Source organism: Callorhinchus milii, unplaced genomic scaffold, assembly GCF_018977255.1.
Source record: "Callorhinchus milii isolate IMCB2004 unplaced genomic scaffold, IMCB_Cmil_1.0 Scaffold16, whole genome shotgun sequence".
NCBI classification, from domain to species: domain Eukaryota; kingdom Metazoa; phylum Chordata; class Chondrichthyes; order Chimaeriformes; family Callorhinchidae; genus Callorhinchus; species Callorhinchus milii.
The window spans coordinates 10,258,633-10,277,560 of record NW_024704757.1 but is presented as its reverse complement, the minus strand read 5'-3'; positions in this window follow the sequence as shown (position 1 = coordinate 10,277,560).

The window sequence follows — 18,928 nt, the reverse complement described above, 5'->3', positions numbered from 1 at the left end:
ACGATTTTGCATTTTATATGATGGGGGATACACACACCCTCGATGCAAGTCGCAGGCGTGACGGGGCGCCTTACAGTGCCCGAAGGCTAAAGGGTGTCATTCAATGCTAAGCTCATTTTTTTATATATAAATATATATATATATAACTCAGTGGACAATCAATCATTAACCTTATGACCTACAAACTACCACTGTGTTGATGGTTTTTTTTTTGGGGGGTGGGGGGTGGTAACTGGGCCTTGGAAATTGATCCTTCAGTGTTTCAAACCTGCAGGCGATTCAATGGTGCGTACACCGTGTCACGGATTGTTAGACCGCAGGGGAACGCTCGTGAATTCCTCTGTATTAGCTGTTTGCAATTAGCAGCTCGGTGTGTAGAGGTAGTCCAACTGAATAATAATAATAATAATAATAATGGCAGTGATGTGCTTCCTGACAAGGAGGGAAGTCAAGAGTGGGGGGAGGGTACCGTGAGGTGCTCTTCTTTGCTTAATTACCAGTTGCAGACGTAGAGGCTTCAGAGTCATAAGGTTGTGAGTTCAAGTGCAATGTCAGAACTTGAACGGACAGTCCAGACTGACATTCAAAGACTGAGTGCTGCATTGTCTAAAGTGTCTTTTTTGGATGAGATGTCAAAGCAAGGTCTCGCCTGCCTGTTCTTCAGGTGGATGCTAGAGATCCGATGGCTACAGTATATTGAAAAATGGTAGTTTCTCCCAATGTCCTGGTCAATAGCCTTCCTTTTTTGACATTGGGAATACTAGAGATGAGGTGACAAAGGAGTGTTTAGGCTGCATTTGGGTGAGGTCGTGATAATGATAGTAATAGAGACGGGCATGTTGTGGAGAAGGAGTAACACAGATTTGGTCAGAGCCCAGATGGAAGGCTTGAAGAAGAATTTGGGGTTGAACAAAACACCAAAGAGATGTTGCCTGCTGCGGTTTACTTGTTATATCTGTTTACATAACTGTCACTATATTTCAAAGTAATTCTTGATTAATTTGAGACGTCTCAACACATTGCAACAACAACAAAATTACACTTGTATAGCGCCTTTCACGGTGGGAGGACTTCCCAAGGCACTGAACAGACAGAGTTACGACCCGAGCTTGGGGTTGAAGTGGGGAGTCCTGCCTGAACACTTTCCTCTTTGACTGTGCTTATGGCCCCCCTCCCACTTCAAATGTAAATATTCTCATGCCAGCAATTTCCATAGTTTGTATATGTAAGTAACTGTCTGTTCAGGTATCCTATGACATTATTCAAAACGAAAATTGTGTTTCTCCAGATGTCCTGGCCAAATCCTCCAGATAAATTCACTTCAAGATTGTTTGCTATATGCAAATTGGCTGCCATGATTTTGCCTGTGAATATACAGTTGGTGTACACTTGACATCAATGTGAAGCTCTTTGAGAAGTTTCAATGTTATAGCAGCTATATCAATTGCAAGGATTCCTATATTATTATCATCCTCTAAGTACTATTTTATTCCATTTCAGCCACCAGTATTACATGTGTCAACCTGGCTCAATTGGCAGCAGTCTTACCTTTTGAGTCAGAAGGTTGTGGGTACAAGTCCTATGTCGGGACTTAGAACCCATATGCTGTTCACAGCCATTCACTCCTTGGCACCTTCCGACATCTTCAACCTCCTCACACCCCAATCCACCACTTGGCGCCTCCACTTGACTGGCACCGGCCTCCTGCTCATCCCTCGCACCCACCGCCCCACCATCGGAGATCGCGCTTTCAGCCACTACGTCCCAAAACTCTGGAACAGAGTCCCTCAATCTCTCTGCCTTGCCCCCTCTCTTTCCTCTTTCAAGTCCCGCCTGAAAACTTTTCACTTTGACCGTGCTTGTGGCCACCGCCCACTTCCCCCGGCTCGGAATCAAGCTCCGTCACTATTAAGCGCTCTAAGATGCTACCCTGCGTGGAGAGCGCTATATAAGTGCAAGTTGTTGTTGCTGATACTACAATGCAGTGCTCGAGTGTGCTGCATTGTCAGACATGCCTTCAGGTGAGACATTAAACCAAGGTCCTGTTCACTTGGGTGTTAAAAATCCCAAAGGTCTTTTTATTCGAAAAGAGAGGGAGTTTCTCCTGATGTCCTGGCCAACAATAAAATAAAATTGGTCATTCACTCCTTGGTTGTTTGTGGGACATTGCTGTATACAAATTCACTGCCACAGTCACACCACTTTACAATATATTTTGTGAAGTGCTTTGAGATAACAACAAAATAACATTTATAGAGCGCCTTTCACTTCGGGAGGACATCCCAAGACGCTGGACAGTCAGGGGCATCTCAAAGACGTGATAAGGCGTTATATCAATTGCAAGGAATATTTATTGTTTATATTATATTATTGTGATCAGCTTGAGTGGGAATGTGACTTGGTGGTTCTTACAAATTCCCAATAAATTTATTCCAGCAATATTCTGGTTGGTCTCTCATCCTCCGATTATGATTGACAAGTTGATTGAATAATAAAACATAAGACAGAAGATTGATCCTCACTGTAGCTTGCAAAATGCTTGGGCATATTCATTGTGAAGAAATCAAGTGAATTCTCTGAGAATGAGATATGAGACTGGAGATTGACAAGGATGTATTGTGAGATCATGGGGAATTCGACTCCCTCAGCCTTCCACTGTAGTTAAATAACAGAAGTTTAAACTACATCTTTAAGTCCCACAATCTTGACACTTTAACACCCTCGAGGACCAAAATTCGTATTGATTTAGCTTTAAGAACGTGATCTTAAAATTTATAATTATGCAGCGTTTTGGAAAATTCTTTTGAATTATTAGAAATCTTGTTTGCTTGTTAATAATCTTTGCATTTGTATCTTTACATCAAAATGTCAACACCTCCACAAGTACGTAACTGCTGTTAAGTGTGGCTAAAACAGCAGTCAATTTGTGCGTTGTGGGTTTCCCAAAGAGCCATAAAGTGGATTTAATTGGAAGATTGAAGAGAAACTACTTTCTCTAGTGCTATAGAGCAGAGTAAGCCTCATGGTTAAAACTAATTAACTTTTCCTTAATTCCATATAGCGAACACACCAAATGGAGCATCAATGGCTTTAGGGTCAGCATTTGGAGGGTGACAGTAATTTCATGGGTTTATTGATTTGGGATGAATTTGCCTTCCAGCTCCAACATAGAGCTGCAGCTCTAATCCAGACCAGGCTGATGCTGATACTGATGCTCGGATACCCTGAATGTTCAGCAGAGACTAAATTAGTGTCAGAAAGACCTTCAAATTGGTGGTGAGCAGAAACCCTTGGCTCATACTTCCTCCACCACATCCAATTTTCTCACTGATTCTCCTGAAGCCACTGCTCCACGGAATCATTAATGTCAGCAGTCTGTGTCACAAAAAACTCAGCTGGTTGAATGTTTTCAAGGCAACCAGGCCAGATGGTGAAAGGGAGACTGTTGAAGTTATGCTTCCGGTTGTGAGGCAGCACTGAGGGATGTTCACAGAGATTTCTATATTCCAGGAACATAGTAACATGAGTAGGCCATTCAGCCCTCTCAAGCCTGTTCTATCATTCAATTCCAATAAACCGCCTTTGCCCCATATCCCGATACCCTTACCTAACAAAAATCTATCTATCTCAGTCTTGAATGGATCCAGCATCCACAGCCTTTTGGGGGAGATAATTCCGGATTTCCACTACCTTTTGCGAGAACAAATGCTTCCTGATTTCATTCCTAAATGGCCTCGTCTAATTTTAAGATTATGCTCCGTTGTTCTGGATTCCCCCAACCCTACCTCTGCTGCTCTCCAGTCAGTGTTACGGTTACATCTTTCTGGGGCAACGCTTTCCCAAGTTTTACAACTGCAGTTCCAGCCTGGATGGCAGTTTTACTTAGTGAACTATTGTCGAAAGGAATTTATAAAACAATATCCCTAGGAATTAGTTCAAGTTCCTCCCATAGCTGTCAACATGATTTGCGAGACAACTGAATTTGCCAATATCTGTTTCCACTATGTCAAAGCCGAATTGCAAAACTTCGGAAAGCCCAGAGATAGACCTATTACAATTATGATTGCAGAAATTCCATTGAAAATGGAAAAGATTTTGAGCTGGTATCAATTACCCATGTACTAAAACATTCTTATCAGCTATTGAAACAATTACTGGGATATTCTATTCTGTTACAAAGTAGAGAAGGGAACACATTGTAGGTGAAATGTGTTCAGTGTCTCACTGGTGTTACCCTTGAAGCTAATGGTTCATTAATTGCCCATGGTGATGGTGACTTACATAAAAAAGATAAAGGGAGTAATAATCCCTCAATCCATGATTGTTTGTGGGGATACTGCTGTGCACAATAAGCCCCCGCGTTTCGCCCACAAAATATACAGCAAATTCACATTACAATGTATTCTGTGAAGCGCTTTGAGACATCTCGAAAACATGATAAGGCTCTATATCAAATGCAAGGATTATTATTATTATTATGAGTTTGGACCTATGAGCTTGTTCCTACAAGGAACAAGGCTCGATGCCAACTCTCAAGGGTTGGGGCTAGAACTGGTCCTCGTACCCGGGGATAGGAAGCAAAAATCAGATATGATAGGATAGTATTCCACATCCCAAGCACCCTTTGCGAATATTATTTGCCAGTCACGCAGACAGTGGTTTTATAAATATTAGTTCTCGTGAGTCTTTAATTGGTGATCTGTGCGTGATGGACTGTCGTGAGTGGATCACAAGATATCTCACTCCGAATGCTGCTTTTGTTTTTCCTCTCAATTTTCTCCCATCCGCCACCTCTCGTAAAGATGCTGACTCATGCTGGATACTCTTCCAGTGCCTCACCTCAGTGGCCATTCTTCATGTGTGAGTTTAGACACTGATTGCCAGCCAGGGTATGTATGGGGGAAAGATCGAGAAAGGGGGGAGGAGAGAGCAGGTTGTGAAATTCGAAGATAAATCTAATCCTGATTCAACGTGGCCTGATTTACTAATAGCCTTGTGCTGAACATATTTACTCTTCCAAAGATTGTTCTTGAAACTATCACTTAAACACTCTCTTGCTGGTAATGTTGAAGACTCTTAATGTAGTTGTTTCACTTTGTGGTTGTAGTACAATGTTTATTTGGCAGTCTTAGAGCTGCCTTCAGCCACTACGCCCCGAGGCTCTGAAACTGCCTTCCTCACTCCCTTCGTCTCGCTCCCTCCCTTCCCATTTTCAGGTCTCTGCTGAAGACCTTTCTTTTCGACCGCGCCTTTGGTCACCTGCCTCCCCCTCCCCCTGGCTCGGTCCCGGGATCCATTACTATAAAGCGCTCTGAGATGCCGTCCGGCGTGGAGGGCGCTATGTAAATCCAAGTTGTGGTTGTTGTTGCAAGTGTCAACCTGCCTCAGTTTGATAGCGCTCTAGCATTTCTATCAGAAAGTTGTGGGATCATGTCAGGATTCAAACTCACAGTCCAGGCTCACATTTTGATGCAGTATTGAGGGAACTCTGCAGTATATCAGAGGTGCTGCCTTTTTACTGAGATGGTAAACTGAGGTTACATCTCTGCCCGTTCAAAAATGGACACTAAAAATCTCATGGCACTATTTGAAAAGAGAAAGAGATTTACTGCCAACAATCCTCCAGATTAATTTCCTTTCACCTAATGGCTATCTGGGGGACCTACAAAAATAATATGAATCGTGTTGAGACATTTAAACATTAAAAATATTTATAAAATTACAAGTTACTCCTATTTCCTTCATTTACCTACAGCTCAAGGTTGAGTGATCAGAACTATTGACCTCCCCTTTAACTCTTTTTTTCAAATGATCAAATGAGCTAAAGGGCCTTTTATTCATTCATATCTCTTGTCATCTCCTGTGATCACTGAAGGAATCAGCAAAGGATATAAAAGCAGCAAAGGATATAAAAGCTAGATAGAAATATAATAGCCAGCACATTGGCTCTTTTTTTTAAGCTTGAAGAATCTGAATTGTCGTGTGCTTTCTACGTTGCTATGCACAGAAGCATTAGAGGGTAATGTGTGAGGAATGTAAACCAGCCCTTCTATACAGTGCAAGCTGACATTTTCCTATTTGAAGCTGCAGCTGATTGTGTCAGAGCTGCTGAGTGAGGTGTGTTGTCAGCAAGCCAACTCGATGCAGCATTGCAGTGCTCCTGCCCAGCCATCCTCACCATACTTCGCTCGGGATCTCTGCACCTCCCCGGGTAAGGGTTGCTTACGCATTATGTCTTGACACCCTGGGTCTTCGTGCTGCCCCCTTGCCCTGGATATTGTCACAATCAGGGCAGAGGAGTATGTCTTTCCTCCCAGTGCCTGTGATGGATTTGCTGTGCTGAATCAGTGTGACGTCTGCCTGCCTGCCACTCTCACTCCTCCTCCACAGATGTCCTTTCAGGTCAGAGTGACAGCAAAGAAACTTGTGCTGTTTTACAATGTGAGCCAAGCAGGCCCTGAAATGCTTTTATTAATACCGATCTGAAAGGAATCATGTCCAAGAAATGTTAAAGAGCAATGATTCAGAATGAGCTGTGCAGCATATAGCAGCAATCATTAGCCTTTTGATCAGCTAATATGATGCAGGATATTTTTAATAGTGTTTAATCCTTTTAGATTTCATGGTTATTTATTCCATGTTCCACGGTACTAGAAGCGCTTGGGGAGTCTGAATAAACAAGTAATTTATCAAGGAACTGACTGCACTCAGGTGTTCAGGCTTTGTCTGAGCTTGGAAGCACGGGAATCGTTTAGTGACGTGTTTTGTTTAATAAATGTAATTTTTCAGTCACAAGAACAGAACCATACAAACTGGGAGAGGAGGCCCCTGTTTCGATATATGGTCTGTGGATTAGAATAGAGAAACACAGTCAGTTAGGTTTCTCCCTAATCCCTATCTGATGACCCTCCTGCTAGAAGATGCACGGGTGTACGTCAGATAAGGGCAGAACCATACTTAGCTGAGAATGCCTCCACGGTCAGATAATCTGCCAACACCCACTGCCAAGACTTACAGATAAAGATTGACCACTTGGGATAGGTTCTGTGGAAGTCCCCAAGTGGAACATAGAGAGGAGTCAAATGCAATTCCCCGCAAAGCGCTTTGAGACATTTTGACGTTATAAAATGCAAGAATTATTATTTTGTTGTGTTGTTGGCTATAATAATATATTATACAATCATCAATTGGGCTGAGTTAATTATATTAATAGGTTGCTGGAGAATTGATCAAACATTAATTGGCCATGTTCTGCTTTAAGTAATGGAGCCAAAGAGGCTTTGTGAAAACAATCACTGACTATTGACAAATCTCAAGTAGGGTAGACAATAAATATCTTGAAAATGTTTTATTGCCAGTCCTCTGGGGGAGTGCAGATTCCAGGGCCTGGAAGGCCACAGAGGCAGATTGATTAGGATTTTTAAAAGAGCGATAGATGCTTGGGAAATAAGGGTATTAAATTATAGCAAATGGGGAAAAAAGTGGAGAAAAATTAACATTTGTAATAAAATGGCTAAATGGGCTCTTTTTGACAGTAATTACAGTGAAGCTCCTTGAGACTTTCGACATATAACAAAGAATTATAAAAATGCAATTTTTTTCTTTCTGCTATTCCTAAGTTCCTTTTGCCTGTGTGAATCTTTGTTAACAACAACAACTTGTATTTATATAGCGCCCTTCATGCCGGATGGCATCTCGGAGTACTTTGGGGGCAATGTAGAGGAAGCATTTGTCACAGGCAGAAGAAGTATGTTTTACAGTGAGAGAGGGACGTTTGGCCTCTTAGATAGTAGTTAGCTTCTCAGGTTGAAGATGTTTCTTGGCTTCCCACTCAGTTAGTCAATGGAGTGTCATTGGGCAGTGAAAGCAAGAAAAATAAATCAAATGTGGATAAGAAGGAAGCACAGAAATTTACAAAAAAAAGTAACCTTGCGCCCAATCCTAACTGGATATACGATTGCAATCCCAATACCGTGCCTAAACTCTAATCCTACTATAGTGCTCTGTGGATAAAGCATCACATGATGAGGTATACAATCAGACAGGTCAGCTCCGAGGTTTGATCAATGCTGCCTGAGTTAGCTGATCGCAGATGAGGCAGCAGCAAGGGAACAAAAGAAAATCAGTCATGGATCCTGCTACTGATCGCTGTGCTGAGACCACCGACGTCCGCTTCCCCTGCAGTAAAATGTAATGTGGAGTCCAATAAGAACAGGGCCTCTGTGGTTGACACCGCTTGTCGATGTGCATGTCAAAGCTCAAGCATAAAGAAAGGCTGCACGGGATGGGTATTGGAGGATGCAACCCAAAAAGCAGCCAACCCGCACCCCAAACAGTGGTCAATGTCTTTAAGGAGAGGAAGAGTGAAAATTAGTGGAGAAAAATTAGCAAGATAAAATGGATGTGAAATTGTTAACAGTTGCTGCTGAGCTGTGCCGAACAAATGATTGTGTGAAACTACAACTGCAAATGGCTGGGTGAAATTATTTCTGATGTCAGCAGTCAACCTCAGGAGCACAGTTTCAGAAGGAAGCAACAGATCCAGTTTATGAAGACCCCCTTCCCCTCCCTGCTATCCCAGCAACAAAAGGAGCCCAGACATCACCACCTCACAACTAGGTCCCAGCACAGCTACACTCACCACAGTTGATGTAGCGTTGGATGAGGGGTGTGGATGGGGGTAGGAGAGGGGAAACGACAGATGGTGAGGGAGAGGGAATGAACAGCTTATCCAATGAAGTAGTTAATGGATGCAGCATTCACTGCTGTTCCACATAGTCACTGTTCTGTGGAGGTCGGGGAATCTAACCTCAAGTCCTGTAAATTTTACACCTATGCCCTCCATGTACATTCTTAGGACTTGATGTAAAATTGGTGCTCATAATGCGGAGTCCCATAGCTCAGTGGTTAGAGAAATCGCCTTGCAAGCGAGAGACCTGGGTTTGATTCCCAGCAGGGTGAAATGTTGGACAAATTTCCTTACTCTACACACCACTGTTTACCGAGCAGTAAGTAGGAACCTGGTTGTTAGTCGATTGGCGGATCACTTTTCCGAGGATAATAATCCCTCAAAAAACAATAATAATTTGTTCACTCAATCCACAACTGTTTGTGGGACACTGCTGGGTGCAATTGGTTGCCGCGTTCACCCACAAATATACAATCAATTCACTTTACAGTATATTCTGTAAGTGCTTTGAGACGTCTAGAAGATGTGACAGGCAAGGATTATTATTATTATTATCTACGCCTGAATGATATGGAGCAATAAGTAATGTTTTACCCTTCATGTAACTGGAGGATGCTTCACTGGTTTGAAAGAACAAATAATAGCTCTTCTGATAGTTATCTTGAGCCGTAACTGCTCTCTACAAATTTTATGTTTCACTTCGTGAAATTAGAGAAGCATATCACACTACTCCAGGGGTATTTTGCAGCCAACTCTTAACGGTAGTCGCTGTGCAGTTTCATGGTTTAGAAGCACTGAAGCCTGTATCTGTTTACGGGAAGTCAGGCTACCCACATTCATTTAAGATCATTGTGACTACAAAGCATAAGCTAGCATTAGCATCTTATTATCTCAAAAACACATTACAGTGGTTATCGCCAATTGTAGAGAACGTTGTCGTTGGCAAATGCAGCAGGTTTTTTGTGACAGCAAATTTCCACAAATAGCTGTGAAGTGAATGACCGATTAACCTGGAACATGGGGAGAAACAACCTTCTCTTTCCCATTTGTATCATGGGATCTTTGCCATCCACCCGAACAGAGAGGTGGGGCCCTGGTTAAATGTCTCATTTATATACGACGCCTCCCAACAAAGCAGCACTCCCCAATACAGCACAGGAGTGTCAGCCTGGACTATTCACCAATTGGGGGTTCAACCCACAACCTCTAGCTCAGATGAGAATGATGGTATAACAGTATATTGTTAGCTGTTCACATACTGGCGTTTGACCTGAATAAAATATGAGGGTAAAATATTCAACCTGTCATTGCTTTGTTCACAAGCAGTCTTTGTTTTTGATTTCTTTTCAGCTGTTACACCTTATTTGGGGAGGGAGTAGCTTCTCAGCTTTGTGTTCTGAATGGGGTAATTTGTCACCCTGTGCACTTGTAGCTCCAGCGAGATTTCAATCTGATCCATTAATATTAATGCAAAAGAACTGACTGTTGCCTTACGGTGCCCCCAGCACTGCCTGTAAATCAGGCCTCAGTGAATTCAATGGAGAATCAAAGGTCAAACTCACTTTACAGCACTTCCTAAAACAAAAAACAGAAGTCGCTGGGAACACCCAGCAGGTCAGGCAGCATCTATGGTGAAAGGAAATGAGTCAATGTTTCAGGTCCCTGACCCTTTGTCAAATCTGGGACATGTTGGGAGGGAGAGGCTTTTAACAAGAGCCTGGACAAGAGGAGCAAAAATGCAGTCCAGATATGAGGAGATAATCTATGCCCCGAGATGGAAATGGTGAAGTTGGGGAAGGGAAGAGTCGGAGATAGACCATGTCAATGTTATGGAAGGGTGGAAGGTGGAAGCCAAATTGGTGAATTTTTCCAACTCACTGCGAGAGCAAGAAGCAGCCCCAACACAGTCCTCAATGTATCTGAGGATCAGGTCAGGGAGCGGACCCGAGTAGGCCCGGAACAAAGAGGGGAGTGGAGAAACGGACACAGCCGATGTCACAATGGCAGTTCTCAATGAACAGGTCCAGGGGGCGTAGGGGGCCTGGTGGCAGGGTCCAAGAGGAATGGGATTCCTGAAGACAGGAGAAGGGGTCCGATGTGTGGGGGGAGGCCTCCTGGCCAAAAAAGTGTGCAGGGAGGTGGAGAAGAGCTCAGCATCATAGCAGGATCAAAATTCATTGAGGTGGGGGCATAACGGGGATGAAGGTGAGGCCTTTACTGAGGACGGATCGTTTTGGATCAGAGAGTGGGAGGTCAGAGGAGATAGAGATAGATGCAAAGAGAGGGATTGGGGGAAAGGATGGGGTCAGAGGAAGGCAAAGGGGACGAGGGGTCAGGAGAGGGGTTGGCATCCACAAGTCATTGCAGTTTGTGATCCTTGCCATCTAAAAGGAAGAAAAACAGATTTTTGTTAAAGCGCCGAATGAGGCGAAAGATAAAATAGAATTGAGGATGAGGGCAGTTCTGAGATAAAGCGTGTTGGTTCTGCTGAAAGATTGAGAGTATGCATGTGTCGGTGCATGCTGGAGAAAGTAGATCTCATGAGGCGGCAAGAGCAGTGATCAGAAGAGAGCTGAATTTCACGGAGGTATCCGTGATCGTGGGTGGATTGATAGCAGGAAGGGTGGAACTTAAGACGGAAATCATATGGAATTAGTTGCAGTTTAAGACAGTTACTGAGCAAAGAGATGTGGCTGTGAAAATGGGTTTTAGTGAACACATCATCAAATACAAGTAGTGAAACAGATAGTGAAGATGGTGAGCAGGGTAAAAGGGAAGAACGAAAGTCATGTTGAAGGGAAGAGCAGAACTTCTTCAAGGTAGGCATTCCGAGAAGAGAAATGGCATTTCACGGGCATAGATTATCAACAGATATCTTTTCAAGACAACCAACACCCTCAATTACCTGGACTACACCTCCTCCCACCTCACCTCCTGTAAAGACTCCATTCCGTTCTCCCAGTTCCTTCAGCTCTGCAGCATCTGCTCTGACGATGCCACCTTTCACACCAGAGCAGCTGAAATGTCTTCCTTTTTCCTCGACCGAGGATTCCCATCCACTGTGGTAGGCAGGACCTACGCATCCGCCCTATTTCCCACACCTCTACCCTAACCCCTTCCCCCTCGTCCCAGAACCATGATAGGGTCCCCCTAGTCCTTACCTGCCACCCCACCAGTCTCAACATCCAACAAATAATTCTCCGCCTTTCCATCACCTCCAGCGTCATCCAATACTAAACATATCTTTCCCTCCCCTCTCAGCATTCCGAAGGGATTGTTCCTTCCCTGACTCCCTGGTTCATTCCTCCATCACCACTAACATTTGCTCTCCTCCCTCCGGCAACTTCCCATGCCAACGCAGGAGATGCAATACCTGTCCTTTCACCTCCTCCCATACCACTGTCCAGGGCCCCAAACACAGATTTCAAGTGAGACAGCGATTTAACCAATGTAGTTTACTGCATTTGCTGCTCACAATGTGGTCTCCTCTACATTGGGGAGACTAAATGCAGATTGGGTGACCGATTTGACGAACACCTCCGTTCTCTCCGCAATCACAACCCTTAGCTTCTGGTTTCTTGCCACTTCAGCTCTCCTTCACACGCTGACCTCTCCATCCATGCTCTCCTACGCTGTTCCAATGAGCCACAGCACAAGTTCGAGGAACAGCACCTCATCTATCTGCTAGGGACCTTGCAACCCTCTGGCCTCAATATTAATTTCAACAATTTCAGACCATTATCACATCATCTGTGTCCCAGACACACCTTTTCTCTCTCTGGTCTGCCTGTTTTGTTGCAATGTCCCCTCCCCCCCCATTTGTTTTGCATTATTAACACCTCTTTTCCCCTGTTTTGTTGCAAATCCCTTTCGTTTTGCATCATTAACACCTCTTTAACCCATAATCCCCTATCCTCTACCCCATTTTCTCCTTTGTCTTCCTTGCCCTGCCTCCTCCTTCTCTGTTAACCCTTAAAAGCCTCTCCCTCCCAATATGCCCCAGTTCTGACAAAGGGTCATGGACCCAAAACGTTGACTCACTTTCCTTTCTCCATAGATGCTGCCTGACCTGCTGAGTGTTGTTCCCAGCGACTTCTGTCTTTGTTTCAGATTTCCAGCATCAGCAGTATTTTGTGTTTTGGTTACAGCGCTTCCTGTTTTGAACGGACTCACTCTCTGCTTTGATTGTAAAAAAAACACAACAAAATGTCTTGCTATTAGTGGCCCAGAGGGTTGACTGCCACAGAGAGTTGACTTGATTTTGACATTCCATTGCCAAACCCATCACCTTGGAGTCAGCTCAGGTACAAGTAGCTCTCACTTACCTCCCCAAGGAGAACAGAAGAATATTCCCTCAGTTCTGTACTGGAGTGTCGGCTTAGATTGGAGATCATCTCATATGGGGTTCAAACCCACAACCTTCTAACTCAGAGGCGAGTAAGTCAAACTGATAAGATACAATTGATACAATTCTACAACAGTTTGATTGAAACTGACGTAGACATGTGCCATCAGCCGACATGCGTTATTTTTGGAATAGTTCCTGAAGAGCAATGGAGACATTCATTCATATAAATGTAAAATCACAACAAGCTGCTTGTTATTAATACGCAATATTCTCAAGCTCACTTCCCTTCCAATTGCTGCATTTCACCTACCCCACCCAAATACAGTCACTCCACTTTACAGTATATCCTATGAATTGCTTTGAAACAACTCAACAATTATTCTTAAATTTCTAATTGTTTTTCATAAGAGCACAGAGAGATTTGGATGAAGAATGCCCTTTGGCCCATTTGATCCTCCCAGGATACCATCTTTCCATTATGGGATCAAGCTCATTTTAAATGAGTCCAGAGTCCTGGTCTCAACCACCCTTCCTGGTAACCTGTTTCTGGCATTAATTACCCTCTGGATAATTAAATACTTCCATATGTCCTGAAATTACCCTCTGCAACTGATAGCATCACCATCCATGGATGCACCCTCCACCTTGCTAAGACAATCTGGAACCTTGGCGTCTTGTTTGACCCTCAATTATCCTTTCTACTCCACATCTGTGCTATGACCCTCTCTGCCTTCGCCCACCTCCCCAACATCGCCCGGCTCCGCCACTGTCTCACACCACAGGCTGCCAAAACCCTCATACATGCTTTCATTACCTCAAGGCTTGACTATGCAAATTCCCTGCTTGTCGGCCTTCCCAACTCCTCCCTCCATAGGCTGCAGATCATCCAGAACTCTGCAGCCCGTATCCTCTCCCGCCCTAGGCTCCGCGACCCTATCGCCCCCATCCTTGCCCAACTCCACTGGCTTCCCATCACACAGAGGATACAGTTCAAGATACTGGTCCTCACTTTCAAAGCCCTTCATGGCCTCACTCCTCCCTACCTCTGCAACCTCCTAACCCCCTGTCAACCTGCCCGCTCCCTCCGCCCAGCGTACTCCGGCCTGCTTCACGTCCCCCGCCTCGCTCACCCCACCATTGGCGGGTGGGCCTTCTGCCACTCTGTCCCCACCCTCTGGAACTCCATCTCGCAGTCCCTCCCCTCGCCCCCTCCCTTACCTCCTTCAAGACTCATCTCAAGACCCTCCTCTTCAACCGTGCTTTCGATCACCCTACTTCCCCCCCCCCCCCGCCCTCCCCGATCCCAACCCCCAGCTCGGGTCCGAAATTCTGTCTGTCCTTCCCAACTCTGGGACGTCTTCCCGACATGAAAGGTGCTATATAAATATAATTTTCTTGTTGTTACAGCTTCAGTAAGTTTTATTCTTTCCATGGAATACATGCGTTTCCTATTCTTCCTTACATCTGATGTAGTATCTTTTCATGTCAGGAACACATCTCAAAGCACTTCACAGAATATACTGTAAGATGGAGTGACTGTGTACTTTGTGAGGCAACTGTATGCAGTACATTTCATTTATCTAAGTTGAACTGTTTGTTAGTCATTTCTCCTGTAAAATACAGGGATCCCCATAATAGATTTTTCCCATCTGGTTGCATCATTTGCTATACACAGGCCGATTCCAAATGAAATGGGATCATTCCTCCCAGGTGCTACTCTGTTGGGGGAAGAGTTGACAGATTGGTAAATTGGATTCAATGGAATGTAATTAGGGTTAAGCACTGACACATTGTTCTGGATTAGCTGAGTCTAGTAATTAAAGTTGAGAGTGAGAGTGCTGTTTAGAAGTAGATATTACATGTTATGGGATGTGAATGACCTGATGCTGTGTGGATCTGCATGTCTAATTCAACTCTTTATGATCTTTTCAAATGTAATTTTGTTGTTGTATTCAATTCAGAAATAAATCTTTCACAACAAACTCTTCAGAAGAAATATTTCCAAATGCTGCAAAAGCACACTATGAAGAAATTTCAGGCCTTGTTCCCATAAGGAACAAGTTTAATGGTTCGGTTCCTCATTCTCCATGGCTGGGAGCTGAGGGTTCCTGGTTGAGTTTGGCAAGTTTGCTTGAAACACATTTCGTAATCGAAAATTCGGTTTCTGTTCCTCGATGTGGGACACAGTGTAGTGTGGACTGATTCGGACCCTGTCCTAAGCCGCCCACTTCAACAAAAATCAGTGACCAGGAACGGAAACCTTGGCTGATTTTTCCCTTCCTACGTGCAGAGTCACTGAGACCAATTTGGCGGGTGCGGGGGTTGAGGTGCAAACTATATGCATTGAAAAGCACTCAAAAGTGTCTGTCCTGGGCTGGGCGGGTAGCAGATATTCCTTCTCCTGCAAGTTGTGACGCAATGCACCAGGCACAGAGTGGTACCGCCCATTATGCACCTCTCCTCCCTTCTGTATTCCCTGCTTGCTTCCCATACAAACATCCACAGCATTTACTGTAAACTCATTTCAACATAATAACTTCACAATACTGCTTTGGTCAAAACAGAGAGAAATGTTCACACACTGTAAACAAGTCACACATCTCAGCTGAGGCACAGAGTCTGAAGCAAAATATTACAGCACTTCATTGGAGTATCAACCTGGACCGTGAGTTCAAAGAGAAAGAAAGGGAGAGAAAAATCAGTTAATATTTTCTTGATTTAAAAAGTTTACGATGAACTGATGGAAGCTGTTGCATATTCTTTCTCTTTAAATTTGCAGACATTGTGACTGAAATTTTTCAGACTTCTCTACCCAGAGTGAGAAACATTTAACCTATTGAAGCTGCTTGGAGTAGACTGTCGTGAAAATCTGAAACAGCTACAGGCCACGATGTCCTTTCATTTGCCTACATCTTGTGGAAATAGGAATCACCAAAGGAGGCCCGAAACTCTGTTCAGTCTAAACCAGTAAGACCATTTTATCTTAAAATTTAAGATTGTGCAGAATTGTTAAAAATTCTTAAATTGAGTCTGAATTTTGATATTGTTCGATACAGTCCACAAAGTCAATCAGTAACAAATTTAATCCTCCAGTTTTTTGTTAAACCTCTGGGACGCATATGTAATCCGAATGATAAGCAAATCACATGCTCACAGGCGATCTCTGAGCCCTGTGGCAATTCACAGATATATGGCCATGTGATATGTTTCTTTGTTCTTTGCACCAGAATCGCTTACATTTGTTGCTAGCAACCTGAGAGTGAAGGATCTATTTGCAGTTACGCTGCGTAAAATGTTGTGGACTTCTCTGATTGCCTTTCACATGGACAGAAAAATGCGAATATGACATATTTATATAAATTTTCACTGAATTCATCAGATTTTTTTGGCCTAACATTTTATCCCTCTCCCCCACCACCCCATTTTTCTGATGTAAAGAATAGTCCCAAATAATGCTCAGATTTTTAATTGTTAAATAAAAATGATTTGAATGGCCTATGCCTATTGGTGGTAGGTGGGTTAAGGTGCAATCATCGATGACCAGCTTGAGAGGCAACTGCTTAAGGTGCATCCCTGACCTGAGGTTCCTGTGAAAAGGAGATTTGCAACACTCGGCACTTTGCAGTCAGTTTTGCATGATGACTGATTGTCAACCCTGCCTGTGCCATGCCAGCAGCACTGGCTCTGTCTGGATGAAGTAGGAGCCTGAGGCAGCGCTGGACAGTTTGAGCAGGAGATTGTGTGCTGCGGATGAATCAAGGGCATTAAGGACAGAGACCAGAGCACACATCGCTGGAGGAAGTGATGGAGAAATCTCAAGGGACAGAAGAGCAGGGAGGGGGAGAAAACCATGGCTTTAGTGAGCAAATCCTGCTTTTGAGATAGGGATTTGAAAAGGCGATGGACCAATGGTTTCTGTAACACAGAGCTGTTATCTGGGCAATTAAGTCCCTCTGGTGCAGTAGCTTACGTCAGGCAATTGCAGGGGAACATACCTTAACGCTTTCGTTACTGCACTGTGATCATATCCGTCTAGTTAAGAACCAGAACAATTAGGACTATTCCTTCTGCTATACGTCTTACTGTCTCAAGCCGAGTGATAACCTGATAACCTTTAACAGACCTTTGTGGACAATTCATCTTAAGCATGGTGCTGGATTTCCATGTGTGTCAGACACTAGATTGAGCAAAAAAAAAACCCTGATGCAATAAACTATTTTTAAATCTCCCTGCTTTACCCAAATTTTTTTTTTTTTTCTCTTTCCGTTTGTCGGTCTGGCTGAGTTGGATTAGAAGATTGCGGGTTTGACAGCAACGTGGTGATAGGGTGCAGTGCTTGTTCCCTCTCTGAGATATTACAGCATCCAACAAAGCCCAATGCTCCCTCTCGTGAGCTATCTGGAAACTGCAGGCTTTTCGGACCTGTGGTTAAAATAATAATCAATATAATCCTTGCATTTGATATAGTGCTTTTCATGTTTTCTAGATGTCTCAAAGCCCAACATTTGACCCACCCTTACAAAGAGGAAGCGGATACTGGAATGCGGAGCTTGCTCGCACTTGGTCACTAAGCTCAGGCCGGGTTTGCCCAGCCAGAGAAGTGATCTGGTCGCCTGACTTGGCAACCGGCTGAGTTGGGATTTCCCTCCTCTGTCAATTAGGCTGCCCACGTTGAGTGTCTGAGTTCACAATGGCCAAGATACTGCAGGGCGGCTGACACCCCCAGCAGGCTGTGGGTGTTTAGACCCTGTCAGGGTAATTCTAACTCCTGGTGTCTGTGTGTTTATTCTGCACTGTCACCTGTCTTCACCGTGGTGATCTCCCTTCATAAAAGATCAGTTAGAATGGCTGAGGCAGTGTATAAGTATTCCCATACCTGGCAACACTGTCTTGAGTAAGAGTTTTGGGGTACATTGCATGTCAGTCAGAGTGACCTCCTCATCACATATGACATGATTTATCGAATTAGAAATGTTTTGGTTGAATTTATGCATTGTTTGGACAATAGTCTTGATTTCCTTGAATTCGCTGCAATATGGAGTCTTAGCCCCACAGTGCCTCTCTGTGCTGTTGCAAAAGCAGCTTGCCAATGTTTCTTTCCCCAAACTAAAATAAACATATTTTAATTTAGATTTATACTGCTCCTTTGTGCTAAAGCAAATGTCTTGAAGGGCTTCACAGTGTGAGATTATTTGCAATCATAGCCAGGTCTCCACTTTCCAGCAGAGGTCAATTATTCGCAACGAGGAGCAGGAGTCCTGGCTGAATTTCCCTCTCCTTAGCTCAGGAACTCTGGGAAAATATGATCCAGTTTTAAATCTAGTTCTTCTGAATCTTTAAAGTGCATTGGGTTATTTATTTTAAAACCTGGCTTTTATAAGTAGCTTTAGTGATTGAGACTGAATGAAAGACTATGAGCAGCTGCCTCTCTGACACAGCAATGAGCCTCAGGCAGTCAGCAATTATTTATGGATCTCTACCAGATACAGGCCTGCAATTCTCAAAGCGACTGCATCACACAGGACCCGCAAATACTGATCAATAAAGCGGAATGGATTACTAACTGAACATCTGCTCGTTCGTATCCTTTCGCAAGACACCCCAACTACAATCTGATACCCAGACTTTCAGAGTAATTTGTTCCATTTATATTATTGAGACTGATGCATGTCCTCCTCAGAGGACAAACCCTCCATCCTGTTCATTCTTCCAACAGTTGTCTTTTTCATGACCATCGACTGGAGAATATTACCCTCTGCAGGATAAAAGTGAAATTGCACTCAAGATTCGTTCTCATTTCCTCCAAGAGGCCTGAAATCTTACCCAGTCCCTGCCTGTGGGACCATTATGTTTTGGATTTTTACTCCAACCAAATCTCAAGATTCTGAATG